Source organism: Grammomys surdaster, unplaced genomic scaffold (genome assembly GCF_004785775.1).
Source record: "Grammomys surdaster isolate TR1022 unplaced genomic scaffold, NIH_TR_1.0 124643, whole genome shotgun sequence".
Lineage (NCBI taxonomy): Eukaryota > Metazoa > Chordata > Mammalia > Rodentia > Muridae > Grammomys > Grammomys surdaster.
The window spans coordinates 12,040-27,610 of NW_021619612.1; positions in this window are offsets into that span (position 1 = coordinate 12,040).

The following is a 15,571-nucleotide window of genomic DNA, read 5'->3' on the forward strand; positions in this document are numbered from 1 at the left end:
ATATTTGTCTGTGTTGCTACTCTCCAGTGAATGGCTATTTGGAAGAAGTTGTTATGCTAGACAAGGAGGAGAGAGATGGAAACAGCAGACGATTTTTGGCACAGCCCTTATCCCAGCTGTGGTGTGTGGCTCAGCCTTCCTCATCAGTTTATAGTCATTTATCATCTTCCTCTAGAGCTACTCTGTGTTTTGTTTTTTAAATTCCTCTAAATTTCTCTACACACACTCACACTCACACACACACACACACACACACACACACACACACATACACACACACACACAAACACACACACAAAACAATTTTAAAAAATGTTACAGAAACTCATTCATGGAAAACTTTGATAGTAGAAAATAGCATTTCCAGCATTCTGTAATAAAATAATGTGCTTTTTATTGCTGTTATATTTCCACAGTCTAGACTAAATCTGAACGGAAGCAGTGTAAGACTGGAAGGTGTGATGGCTATTTTGAGGCAGGGTTTCACTATGTTGATCTGAGTCTCCTGAAACTCACTGTCTTAGGATTCTCTAGAATCACATAACTTACAGAATGTCTCTCTATATTTAGAGAATTTACAGTATTTACTTACAGTCTGTAGTCCAATTAACACAACAATGGGTAGCTGTGAAGGGCAAGTCCAAAAATATAGTAATTTTTCAGTTCCACGAAGCTAGTTGTTTAAGCTGGTCTTCTGTAGAAGTAGGTTTCAACAGATGTGTTGGCCTCTAAGTGCAAGCATTGGAAGAAGAATGAGACTTCCTTCGTCAAACGTCCTTATATAGGTCTCCCCCAGAAGGTGTGGCCCAGGTTAAAGGTGTGTACAACCATGCCTGGATCTAAAACTTGCTTTATCACAGGCTGTCTTTGAACTCAGAGATATGCTTGCCTCAGTTTCCAGCCATTAAAAGTGTGTACTTGCCTGGGCCTAAGCTTTATAAGCTGACTATATCTCAAGATCTCCATGCCAAGATCCAGGTCAGAAACCTGTCTTCCAGCCTCAAGATAAATGGATCACAGATGTGCCCTCCATTTCTGGATTGTAGTTCATTCCAGATGTAGCCAAGTTGACAACTAGGAATAGCCAGCACATTCACTATTATATACCAAGCTAGCCTGGAACTTACAGAGATCTGCCGCTTTTGCCTCCCAAATTCTGGGATTACAGGTGTGTACCTCTAAGCATGCCTGAAAGATAGGTTTTCATGTTGATTTCAAATCTGGTCAAGTTGACAATTAACTATTGCATGAACATTTTACCAAGTGACTGTGATATCATCTATGCATATGATGTTTTCTAGCTCTATCCATTTGATCTGGAACCAGAGAGACAAATGTGGCATATTCTCTCTCCTCTGTATTTCCTAGCTCGAAAATTTCAGATTTGAATTTTATAACTGGGAGTCATCTTCTCAGAAATTAGGAAAATAAAAATGGCGGAGTCAGGAGAATTAGGGCTAGAGTGGGATAGCAGGATACAAGTAGTGGGAACAGGGGCTGGTGAGATGGCTGAGCGGTTAAGAGCACTGAATCCTCTTCTGCAAGTCATGAGTTCAAATTCCAGCAACCACATGTTTGCTCACAATCATCCGACATGAGATCTGATTCCCTCTTACAGAGTGTCTGAAGACAGCTACAGTGTACTTACATATAATAAATAAATAAAAACCTGAGTGGGGGCCAAGCGGGAAATAAGTAATACGAATGGAGAAAAGGTAAAGGGGAGGGGCTTAACTGGTGAGGTGGGAGGGAGGTCAGTGCACTCCAAGGGAGAGCAGGAAGGGAAAATAACATCTACAATGCTTAAAAAGGCCATAAAGAATTGTATTATTTTTTATTTCCTAAAATCCCATATAGTATGTGTACTATAAATGTATGTGCATACATATATACACAGGCACACATATATGTAAAACTAACAACTCTTGAGGGAGATTTATGCATCCTTAGGATCAGGTCCCTGTTAGTCATCAAATTCCAAATGGATAGCCCTGAAACCATACACATATAAAGACCACTAAATGGACACAGTAGGTTGTATTCATAAGTCTTTGTATCTCTAATACACATAGGTGTTGCAGGATATTTGATCACACTGTGAATCCCGAGATTGTGTTATTTACTCAAAGAAGCTTTTTATAGTTGTGATGTGTCTTAGCCCTCAGCACTCATCTCTAATCCCAAACAATGAAGGTGAAGTTAGTGTATAGAAGGAAGCACCAATGTTTGAAAGTGATGAATCAGAGAAAGATTTGATAGAAGAAGATATGCTCAACTCTCAGGAGAAGTGAGAGCAAAGGGAAAACTGGAGAATTTTTCTGAGAAAGGCTGAAGAGATAGCAAGCTAAACCCAGGTGAAGACAGAAGAAACCAGAGAATGAAAAGGATACCGAAGATTAGACTGGAGGGCCAAAGTTCCTATGAGGGCAAGCAGAGCAATTCAGTGAGAAACTGAAAGAAGCCAGATTGAATCAGTCATCTTGGAGAGGAGTCTGGATCAGAACAGCTGAGTTGAATCACCCAACCAGAGAACAGAAAGTACTAGGAAGTGGTGAGCTGATTCAGCAGTAAGTCTCAGAGGCAGAAAACATTCGAGACCTAGATATGATTGTATGGAGGCTAGAAGCTTCCAAGTCTAGTCCTAGGCTAGCAGACAGAGGCAGTAAGATCAGGCAAATAAAAGTTACCTATAAAGGGTATCTTTATTAGATTATATGCCTTTATTATTAGATTAGGCAAATAAAGGTTACCTTTAAAACCCAGGACCACCAGCCAGGGATGACATCACCCACAGTGGGCTGGGCCCTTCCCCACTGATCACTAATTGAGAAAATGCCATGACTTTAATTTGTGTCAAGTGGACACAAACCAGCTAATACAACTGACTCTTTATCAACTTGGCACACAAATATATCATTATTAAGCTACAACACATCCTTTCTTATTTATCCCCAAGATCTTACATTAAAAACAAATAACTTTAAGCTGGGTGGTGATGGCACAGGCTTTTAATTCCAACATGCAGCAGGTACTGTCGGACAGATCTCTGAGTCTGAGGTCAGCCTGGTCTTCAGAGTCAGTTCAAGGACAGGGAAGGCTACACAGAGAAACCCTATCTCAAAAAACCAAACCAAACCCAAACAACCAACCAACCTAAAAGCCCCAAGAAGACCAAAAAAAAAAAGACATAAATAACTTTAAAAATCCCACAGTATTTAAAATTCAAACACATTAAAATTTCAGTCCCTTTAAAATAGCCAGTTTCAGCAGAACAATGGTGATGCATGATGTAATCTCAGCACTTGGGAGGCAGAGGCAGTTGAATCTTTGCTAGCCTGGTCTGCAGAGTGAGCTCCAAGACAGCCAGGGCAACACCCAGAATCACTGTGTCAAATAAGATAAGATAAAATAAAATAAAATGTAAATAAATAAATAAATAAATAAATAAATAAAGTAGCCAGTTGATTTTAAAATCCATCCTCTTAAAATTCAAAGTCTCAATTGTGGGCATCAGTAAAATGAAAACTACACCAAATATTTTCTTATATTAAGAGGGAAAATCAGGGGATAGTAACAAGCAAATCAAGGCAAACTCAAACTGCATCTATCCAATGTCTGGCCTCTCTATTCATGATCTTTTGGATTCTTCCAAAGAGCTTGGTTCACTTTTCCACTCTGCCCTCTGAAACAGGCAGCTTTTTCTCTAGGCTCCAGTTGGCTCCACTCCATGGCCGCAGCTATTCTTGATGCTCATCTCATGGTATTGGCATCTCCAAAATGCTGGGTTCTTCTGCTGCAGCTGTGTTGCACTTTCACCAATAGCCTCTCATAGGCTCTCTTTTTGGAGCTAAGCCTCAACTTCTCTTCACAACCTCTTGATTCCTGATATTCAACTGCGACCTGGGCTCCTCTTTTATTAACACCTCTCCTGGCCTCTCACAATGCCAATCCTCAGATGCTCACCAAGACCCTTTGATGGCTTCAAAATCAGTAGAACCTGGGTAACTCTTTTGACTCTTATGAGTTACCAAGTTCAGCTGCCATTATGAGATACAATCTTGGCCAGTTCTGGAACATAACTCCTCTGTGCTCTCAGGGAACCCTTCCCAGACGATTTCACCTCAGTTGATGCTGGTCTCTTCTCAATCACTGCTAATTTCTTAGATCAAGCTAACCAGTATCAATTGGCCCAGTAATGCAAAGGTTTCACTTCAATGGTGCTGGTCTCTGGTTAATCATGCTTGACTCTTCAGCCCCAGCTGTACCAGAATGACACAATCATAGTTCAAAAATAGCAAATAGTAATACAAGTCTGCACTGCCACCAGGAACAAGGGGTGGGAGGTTTGGGGGGAGGGGATGTTCTCCTTGCTCCACATCCTTGCCAGCATGAGCTATCACTTGAGTTTTTGATGTTAGCCATCCTGACCTGTGTAAGATGGAATCTCCAAGTTGTTTTGATTTGCATTTTTCTGATGACTAAAGGCTTTGAACATTTTTTAAGTGCTTCTCAGTCTTTTAAGATTTCTCTGTTTAGAATTCTGTGTTTAGCTCTATGCCCTATTTCTTAATTGAGTTATTTGGGTTGTTGGTGTTTAAATTCTTGAGTTCTTTAAACATTTTGGATATTAGCCTAATTGCCAACCAATAATCAGCCCAAATTGGAACCCATTCCATGAACAAGCACCAATCCCTGACACTATTAACGATAGTCCTTTATGCTTGTAGACAGGAGTCTAGCATGGCTGTCTTCTGAGAGGCTCCATTAAAAGACTGACTCAGGCAGATACAATCACCCACAGACAAACAGTAGATGGAGCTTGGGGACTCTTATGGAAGAATAGGAGGAATGATTGCTGCCCATAAAGAATAGAACTCCGCTGGGCAGTGGTGGCGTATGCCTTTAATCCCAGCACTTGGGAGGCAGAGGCAGGCAGATTTCTGAGTTCGAGGTCAGTCTTGTCTACAGAGTGAGTTCCAGGACAGCCAGGACTACACATAGAAACCTTGTTTAAAAAAAAAAAAACGAATAGAACTCCACAGGAAGTCAACAAAATCAACTAAACTGGACCTCTGGGGCTCTCACAGATTGAACCACCAACAAAAGAACGTACATGGGTTGGACCTAGGCCTCCCCACACATATGTAGCAGATTTTCAACTTGGTCTTCATGTGGGTCCTGGACAACTGGAGTGGGGGCTATCCCAAAGGCTATTGTCTGTCTTTGGGATATGTACTTCTAGCTGGGCTGCCTTGTCTAGCTTCAGAGGGAGAGGAAGCACTAAGCCTCTAAGAGACTTGATATGTCCGGGCGGTGGAATATCCAAGGGGCCCTCTCTAGCTCAGAGGAGAAGAGGAAGGTTTAGATAAGGGTAAGTACTGTGGAAGTGGGTGACCAGGAGTGGGCAGTGTACAGGGTGTAAAGTGAATAAGTGAAATTAAACATATGAATAAACAAGACATATAAATGCACAAAATAGCAAATGGCCAGGATAGATTATTTAAAATTCCCTCTGAAACTTTATAAGTAAGGCCTCCATATTCTGTACTACTCTCAACATTTTTACCCAAGCTCACACAAAATATTCTGCTAAGATCACAATACTCACTTGCTTTTCTAGCCCAAAGTTCCAAAATCCTTTCCCATTACTCTCAATAAAATCCATGTTCATGTCTGTCACAGAAATACCCCACTACTGTGTATTCTACTTGTCTTAGTTAGGGTTTCTATTTCTGTGTGAAACACCATGACCTAAAACAAGTTGTGGAGGAAAGGTTTTATTTGGTTTACACTTCCATATTGTAGTTCTTCATTGGAGGAAGTCAGGACAGAAATCAAGCTGGGAAGGAAATGATGCAGAGGCCATGGAGGGTGTTGTTTACTGGCTTGCTTCCCCTGGCTTGCTCAGCCTGGTTTCTTATAAAACCCAGGGCCACCAGCCCAAGGATGGCACCTTCCACAGTGGGCTGGTCCCTCCCCCATTGACCACTAATTGAGAAAATGCCTCACAGCTGGATCTCATGGAAGCATTTCCTCCACTGTGGCTCCTTCCTTTTTGATGACTCTAGCTTGTGTCAAGTTGACATAAAACCAGCCTGTACAACTGTAGATCCCTGGAACATCACAATGCTAGTTGAAACTATTCATCCATTTACTTTAACGTTTCTATTGCTCTGTGTATGTACATGACAAATCCCACAGGAATAATAATAATTGTCTCCAACTCCTTGATGCTCCTTAAAAGCTACAAGCAGTACACAGTGATGCATGTTCCTGGAAACATTCAGAAGCATTACTTATCAACTCCTGCACCTCAAATGCTTGGTATTCCTCCATTCCAGCACCTCAGAAGCTAGGGTCTTCAGAATAACAATACTGTAAAAGACAGCAGTGACACCAACCTATCCATACTTCTTGGAGCATCGTTGTGTATATGAGGATGTGGGATACAGGAAAAGTGTATCCAACATTTCTTTGAGGGAAGGATTTCCTCAGCCTTGGAGCTAGCTCCCACTGTCCTTTTATGCTTTGCTGTCCACCATGGCCTCTGTCACAAGACAACCATTGCATCCCAATGTTCTTGCCTTTTTCCTGGACAGTAGTGCAGCCTCTGGAGCCTGATACATCTTCTTGTCTCTTTGTCCTTAAAGTATTCAAGACTCTCTCTCTTTCTCTTTTTTTTTTTTTTTTACAAAAGAGAAGATAATTTATTAGCATGTGAAGCAAGCATTGGTATGGAAGCCAGAGCACCAGCAGCCTCAAAGCTAGAGACAACTGATACACTTTGAGAATCAGCCTTGACCAATCTTGATTTTACCTTAAGAGTTGCTGCTTCAGACTTCTACTTTGAGAATTTAAGATACATGTCTACCACTTTGAGCTCCTAAATTCATAGTAATTAGTTATAATGGCAATAATAAACACATAACTAACAGTTAACAGTGGTGTTCGGAGTCTTCTATCTTTTTCAAAATCCTCATAGCAAATCTGCTTCCTTCTCTTAGTTAAGGCAGTTCTTGCATGGATACCCTACGAGTCTTTTTTTTTAAATTTTTTCTCAAATCATAATTAATTCACACAGGGGTATAAACACAGAAAGGTAGGATGAGGGGAAGGGAATGACACTGGAGTGTGGGTGTTCAGGGGGAATACAGATATCTTCAGAACCGGGTATCGGCTGGGTGAAGGTTCAGGGGACAAGTCACTATGACTCTGCCTATGACTCGCTTGTCCTTTTCTAAGTTGGTATTGTCTGCCAAGGCTACCTATTTACAAGGTCTATAACTACTCAGGCTTATAAATTTCCACAAAAGCTGCCTATTGACATTAGCTTATAGCCATCTGTTTCAATGTTTTTCCACTGAGACCCAAGACTTGGTGTTAGTATACATCTATGACAGGCCTATTGCTGATTTTAGGCCTATGGCTGATTTTAGGCCTACAGTGTGTAAGCAGGGCTGCCCCTGACATCTGCTCCCTTCTCTAAGTATAGAAGAGCTGTGGCAATTCTAAACTTGTGAAGGCAGGGATAGAGGCCTGACCTCCAGTATTTGAAGGGGACCTTGTAATGGCTCCAGTCCCCCTGTCGTTGTCCAGTGAGGCATGAGGGCCATACCCGTCCCAATGTCTTTTTCCTGGAGAGGGGATACTTTTGACATCAACCCCTATGCAGTCAGGCTTGTCCCTCAGGGAACCCAGATAGATATTTTTATCTTTTATTGATATTCCCTTGCAGTGCTTAGCCTCGCAGCCTAAGCAAGAATTCAGATTGCCTGTCAGAGGGGATTCTGGGTGGCCCCTCTCTGCTTGGTCTAGGGGTAGAAGTTCCCCCTTTTAGGTTGGGTGGAGATGGGTTTTGGAAACACCCTGTATAAAGTAACAACCTCATCTTGAGTCTCGTGGTCCTCCATAGCTAACTTATGATAATGTATCTGAGTAGGTTTTGCTACCAAATTATTTATCTGTTCTATCACAGAGTTAGTCTGCCTATTTGAGGGCCAGGGACCAGCAGAAAAAAGCAAAAAGAACCCAAATAATGGTCACAAGATGGAAGGAAATAGGGTTGACAACCTTGGAGAGGCTGCAAATCAATTCTTGTACCAGCATTCCTCTGTCTCTTTCTCTCTCTGATTTTTCTTAGGCTTCACTACCTATTTCATGCTCTTTTTAACCCTCCTTGTCTTGTCTATGTAAAGGCAACCTTCTTCTTTGAGGGTTGTACACAGTCAAGAGCTGTATACAGTCTTTTCTATTGTACTAGAGTAAATCAAGTCCAATAAGGATATTTTCGATTTTAGGAGGTCTCTTCAGACAGCGAAACGAGGGATTTCTTGAGATTAGTGATGTCAATCTCTAGCTGTTTTATGTTCTTGTCAGTGGCCCTTCAAAGGTCTGAGTAGTATAAGTTCAGAGGCCAGCATCTGGATTAGAACTTCTAACCGCAGACTTCATGGGTGATTCATTTTTCCCTGAAAGGAAAAGGAAGGGGACTCTCAGGGAGATTTATCTTCCCTGGATGTAAATTGTTATTCATCGTGTTTATGGTTGGGCCTGGCTTTGTGGGGGTATCTATTTTTTTCATTAATCTTTTTGGTAGCCGGTTAGCTGTGCCTTCTGTGGTATTGGACAGGCATATCAGTCCTTGGCCCCATAAGGGAATTGGGTCTGGGCCATTCCCTTTAAGGGTAAGAGGGTCCTTCCCCATATCTGGGGCAAAGTTTTGTTGGTCTTGGTGGTGCCAGAGGCAGTCAGCAGCAGATTTGCCGTGAGCTTTCAGCTTTAGAGTGATAAAAGTGAACAAGGCATGATGGAGAGTATTTCAGGGGGACTCCTTCTGAGGGAGTACCATTCCCCCTCTTTTGTTTTTAAAGCCAATTTTTCAGTGTTCTTGTAAAATCAGGGTAGAAGCGCCAACATTCGCTCCTTCCACACTCAGAGTCATGAAGACCCTATTTAAGGATATATAAATCTATATTAATAATCTTTTGTCAAAGGACTGTTATACCACTGCTGACAACTAATCAGACTATATAATATATCGATTAGTAATATCTTCTTCTCCTTTTTGTGAGATTACCTTTCTTTTGTCAATTAATTGTTGAGAAAAATTAGGGTTTACCTCTCTCTTGAGAATATTGAACAGAGACTTAAATTCTTTTATGGAGAGCTTAAGATAGGATCTTAGCCAATTAGCAACTCCTAGAAACTTTTGAAATTAATTTAAAATAAGTAAACTCTCTCTGTCTCTCTCTCTTTTTAGACCCTTTATCTGTGTGGTTTTTTTATTGGATATTATACAAATTTACCTTTCAATGTTATCTCCTCTCCCATTCTCCCTCAAAACCCCTTATTCTATACACCCTCCTCCTAATTTTTGTGAGGGTGTGCTCCAAGCATCCTCCCAGTCCCATCTCCCTGCTCTCAAATTCCCACACAGTAGTGGATCCAAACTTTCGTGGACCATGGCCCTCCACTATCACTGAAGTCTAACAAGGTCACCCTCAATTCCCTATACAGGTGCATGAGTCTCTCCCTTTGTGCTCTCTGGCTGGCAGTTTAGACTTTGGGAGCTCTGGTTGAAACTTTTGTACTCCTTCTAGAAAGGACCAAAGCATCCACACTTTAGTCTTCCTTCTTCTATGTGAGTTTTATGTGGTCTATACGTAGTTTCTTAGAAATTGTGAGCTTTTGGACTAATATCCACTTATCAGTGAGTGCATACCATGTATGTTCTTTTGAGATTGGGTCACTTCACTCAAGATGATATTTTCCAGTTCCATCCATTTGCCTAGGAATTTCATGAACTCATTGTTTTTAATAGCTGAGTAGTACTCCAATGTATAAATGTACCACATTCTCTGCATCCATTCTTCTGTCCAAGGGCATCTGGGTTCTTTCCAACTTCTGGCTATTATAAATAAGCCTGCTTTGAACATGGTGGAGCATGTGTCCCTGTTGTATGTTGAAACGTCTTTTGGGTATATGCCCAGGAGTGGTATAGCTGGGTCCTCAGGTAACACTATGTTCAATTTTCTGAGATACCGCCAGACTGCCTTCCATAGTGGTTGTACCAGTTTACAATCCCACCAACAGTGGAGGAGTGTTCCTCTTTCACCACATCCTCCCCAACATGTGCTGTCACCTATGTTTTTGATCTTAGCCATTCTGACTGGTGTGAGGTGGAATCTCAGTGTTGTTTTCATTTGCATTTCCCTGATGACTAGGAATGCTGAACACTTCTTTAGGTGCTCTCAACCATTCGAGTTTCCTCAGTTGAGAATTTTTTGTTTAGCTCTGTGCTCCATTTTTTAATAGGGTTCTTTGATTGTCTAGAGTCTAATTTCTTCAGTTTTTTGTATACCTTGGATATTAGCCCTTTATCGGATGTAGGGTTGGTGAAGATCTTTTCCCAATCTGTTGGTTGCCGCTCTGTCCTATTGACTGTGCCTTTGCTTTACAGAAGCTTTGCAGCTTTATGAGGTCCCATTTTTCAATTCTTGGTTTTAGAGCACAGGCCATTGGTGTTCTGTTCAGGAACTTTTTTCCTGTGCCTATGTGTTCCAGGCTTTTCCCCAGTTTCTCTTCTATTAGTTTCAATGTGGCTGGTTTTAGGTGGAGGTCCTTAATCCACTTAGAATTGAGCTTTGTACAAGGAGATAAGTATGGATCAATTTGCATTTTTCTACATGCTGACCACCAGTTGGACCAGCACCATTTGTTGAAAATGCTATCTTTTTTCCACTCGATGGTTTTAGCCCCATTGTCAAAGATCAAGTGACCATAGGTATGGGGGTTCATTTCTGGGTCTTCTATTCTATTCCACTGATCCTCCTGCCTGTCTCTGTTCCAATACCATGCAGTTTTTATCACTATTGCTTTGTAGTACAGCTTGAAGTCGGGGATGGTGATTCCTCCAGAAGTTCTTTTATTGCTGAGAGTAGTTTTCACACTCTTGGGTTTTTTGTTATTCCAAATGAATTTTAAGATTGCTCTTTCTATCTCTGTGAAGAATTGAGTGGGAATTTTGATGGGGATTACATTAAATATGTAGATGGCTTTTGGCAAAATAGCCATTTTTACTATATTAATCCTTCCAATCCATGAGCATGGGAGATCTTTCCATCTTCTGAGATCTGCTTCGATTGCTTTCTTCAGGGGCATGAAGTTCTTGTCATACAGGTCTTTTACTTGCTTGGTTAGGTTCACACCAAGGTATTTTATATTATCTGTGACTATTGTGAAGGGTGTCATTTCCAAATTTTCTTTCTCAGCCAGTTTATCTTTTGAGTAGAGGAAGGCTACTGATTTGCTTGAGTTAATTTTATATCCAGCCACTTTGCTAAAGTTGTTTATCAGGTTTAGGAGTTCTCTGGTGGAGGTTTTGGGGTCACTTAAGTATACTATCATACCATCTGCAAATAGTGAGATTTTGACTTCTTCCTTTCCAATTTGTATCCCTTTGACCTCCTTGTGTTGCCTAATTGCTCTGGCTAGGATTTCCAATACTATATTAAATAAGTAGGGGGAGAGTGGGCAGCCTTGCCTAATCCCTGATTTTAGTGGGATTGCTTCAAGTTTCTCTCCATTTAGTTTGATGCTGGCTACTGGTTTGCTGTATATTGCTTTTACTATGTTTAGGTATGGACCTTGAATTCCTGACCTTTCCAAAACTTTTATCATGAAGGGGTGTTGAATTTTGTCAAAAGCTTTCTCAGCATCTAGTGAGATGATCATGTGATTTTTTTCTTTGAGTTTGTTTATATAATGGATTACATTGATGGATTTCTGAATATTGAACCAACCCTGCATTCCTGGGATAAAGCCTACTTGATCGTGATGGATAATTATTTTGATGTGTTCTTGGATTCGGTTCGCTAGAATTTTATTGAGTAATTTTGCATCAATGTTCATAAGGGAGATTGGCCTGAAGTTCTCTTTCTTTGTTGGGTCTTTGTGTGGTTTAGGTATGAGCGTAATTGTGGCTTCGTAGAATGAATTGGTTAGTGTACCTTCTGTTTCTATTTTGTGGAACAGATTGAAAAGAATTGGTATTAGGTCTTCCTTGAAGGTCTGATAGAATTCTGCACTAAAACTGTCTGGTCCCGGACTTTTCTTTGTAGGGAAACTTTTAATGACTGCTTCTATTTCTTTTGGGGTTATGGGACTGTTTAGATGGTTTATATGGACCTGATTTAACATTGGTAACTGGTATTTGTCTAGAAAATTGTCCATTTCATCCAAATTTTCCAATTTTGTTGAGTATAGGCTTTTGTAGTAGGATCTGATGATTTTTTTAATTTCCTCAGTTTCTGTTGTTATGTCACCCTTTTCAGTTCTGATTTTATTAATTTGGATACTGTCTCTCTGCCCTCTGATTAGTCTAGCTAAGGGTTTATCTATCTTGTTGATTTTCTCAAAGAACCAGCTCCTGGTTTTATTGATTCTTTGGATAGTTCTTTTTGTTTCTATTTGGTTGATTTCAGCCCTGAATTTGATTATTTCTTGCTTTCTACTCCTCTTGGGTGTATTAGCTTCTTTTTGTTCTAGGTCTTTCAGGTGCATTGTCAAGCTGCTAGTGTATGCTCCCTCCAGTTTCTTTTTGTAGGCACTTAGAGCTATGAATTTTCCTCTTAGCACTGCTTTCATGTATCCCATAGATTTTGGTATGATGTGTCATCATTTTCATTAAATTCTAAAAAGTTTTTAATTTCTTTCTTTATTTCTTCCCTTACCTGATTATCAAGGAGTAGGGTGTTATTCAGTTTCCATGTGAATGTGGGCTTTCCATTCTCTTTGTCATTTTTGAAGACCAGCCTTAGACCACGGTAATCTGATAGGATGCAGGGAATTATTTCAATTTTTTTATATCTGTTGAGGCTTGTCTTTTGCCCAATTATATCGTCTATTTTGGAGAAGGTACCATGAGGTGCTGAGAAAATGGTATATTCTTTTGCTTTAGGGTGAAATGTTCTATAGATATCTGTTAAGTCCATTTGGTTCATAACTTCTGTTAGTTTCACTGTATCTCTTCTTAGTTTCTGTTTCCATGATCTATCCATTGCTGAGAGTGGGGTGTTGAAGTCTCCCACTATTATTGTCTGAGGTGCAATGTGTGTTTTGAGCTTTAGTAAGGTTTCTTTTATGAAAGTCGATGCTCTTGTATTTGGCACATAGATATTCAGAATTGAGAGTTCACGTTGGTTGACTTTTCCTTTGACAAGTATGAAATGCCCTTCCTTATCCTTTTTGATTACTTTTGGTTGAAAGTCGATTTTATTCAATATTAGAATGGCTACTCCCGCTTGTTTCTTAGGGCTATTTGCTTGAAAAATTGTTTTCCAAACTTTTACTCTAAGGTAGTGTCTGCCTTTGTCACTGAGGTGGGTTTCCTGTAAGCAGCAAAAAGCTGGGTCCTGTTTGCATATCCAGTCCGTTAGCCTGTGCCTTTTTATTGGGGAATTGAGGCCATTGATATTAAGAGATATTAAGGAGAGGGTGTTGTTGCTTCCTGTCATTTTTGCTAATAGTGGAGACATCATTTGTGTGGTTATCTTCTTTTGGGTTTGATGGAAAAGGATTGGTTTCTTGCTCTTTCTAGGGTATGGTTATCCTCCTTGTATTGGAGCTTTCCTGCTATTATCCTTTGTAGAGCTGGATTTGTGGGAAGATACTGTGTAAATTCGGTTTTGTCATGGAATATCTTAGTTTCTCCGTCTATGGTAATTGAGAGTTTTGCTGGGTAAAGAAGTTTGGGCTGGCATTTATGTTCTCTTAGGGTCTGTATGACATTTGTCTAGGATCTTCTGGCTTTTATAGTATCTGGTGAGAAATCAGGTGTAATTCTGATAGGTTTGCCTTTATATGTTACTTGGCCTTTTGCCCTTACTGCTTTTAAAAGTCTTTCCTTGTTTTGTGCATTTTGTGTCTTGATTATTATGTGACAGGAGGTATTTCTTTTTTGATCTAATCTGTTTGGTGTTCTGTAGGCTTCTTTTGTGATTATGGGCATCTCATTCCTTAGGTTAGGGAAATTTTCTTCAATAATTTTGTTGAAGATATTTACTGGCCCTTTAAGTTGAGAATCTTCACTCTCATCTATACCTATTATCCTTAGGTTTGGTCTTCTCATTGCACCCTGGATTTCCTGGATATTTTGTGCTAACAACTTTTTACATTTTGCATTTTCTTTCACAGTTGTGACAATATTTTTCTAAGGTATCTTCTGCACCTGAGATTCTTTCTTCTATCTCTTGTATTTGGTTGGTGATGCTTGCATCTATGACTCCTGATTTCTTTCTTAGGTTTTCTATCTCCAGCGTAATCTCCCTTTGTGATTTCTTTATTGTTTCTACTTCCATTTTTATGTCCTGGGTGGTTTTGTTCAATTCCTTCATCTGTTTGTTTGTGTTTTCTTGTAATTCTTTAAAGGATTTTTGTGTTTCTTTAAGGAGTTCATCCTATTTTCCTGTGCTCTCCTCAAGTTTTTTGATAGTGTTATTTATTTCCTTCTTACAGTCCTCTAGCATCATCATAAGAAGTGATTTTAGATCTGGTTCTTGTTTCCCTGGTGATATGGGGAGTTCAGGACTTTCTAATGTGGGAGAACTAGGTTCTGATGATGGCAAGTACCTTGGATTGCTGGTGTGTGTGTTCTTGTGCTTGCCTTTTCCATCTGGATCACCTTTGTGCTATCTGTGCTGTCTCTGACTGGGACCTGTCTTTCCTATTATCTACGTTGTGTCAGAACTGTTTGGGATGGGTTTTGCTGCTGGGGTTAGAGCTGAGGCCCAAGATGTGCTCCGTGATCAGGTGGAAACAAGGAGGGGCCTGGGCTCCGGGTCAGGAATGGATTCCTGGGTCCCAGTGGGTCCCGTTTGCTCCCTGATTGGGGGCAAGTATTGCCACCTCCTAGCCTAAGATACTGCTTGAGTTATAGCTACTGAGAGCCCCACTTCCTCTGGATTCTGTGAGATTGGGTGCAGAGCTGCCTCGTAGGATCTGCGAGTGCTCAGGCCCAGACCAGATAAAGTCCTTGCTCTGGGCCAGGAGCGAATTCCTGGGTCCCAGTGGGTCTCAGTTGCTCCCTGTTTGGGGCAAGTGCTGCTTTTTCCTTACCTGGGATGCTGCCTGAGTTAAAGCTCCTGGGAGTCCCTCTTTCTCTCGGTTTTCTGGAGTTGGGTACAGAGCTGCCGCCTGTGACCTGCTCTATGCTCGGGCCCCATATTCAAGACTCTTTAGCTTTTAATAAAACATAAAAAAAGGTATTTTGGCCTACTACCCTGGTTTACAACACTGAAATATACTATATGTGTATGACTGTTTTCCACACCAGCCAACCAACACTCTTCTATACTATCTTCCCCGGATCCTTCTCAGCCTTGACAGCAGGGCAGTGACATCACATTACATCACAACTTTGTAGGGGCTCTAGAAGTGACTGTTCTCCCCAGCACCAGACAGAGAGCAGGAGGAGGAACCCAGTAGCTCCATGTCTTTTCCCTTTCCTGACTGTCTTATACTCTACCATGCAGTAAGGTTGTTCACATATGTGCCAGTATAATCACCACAACAG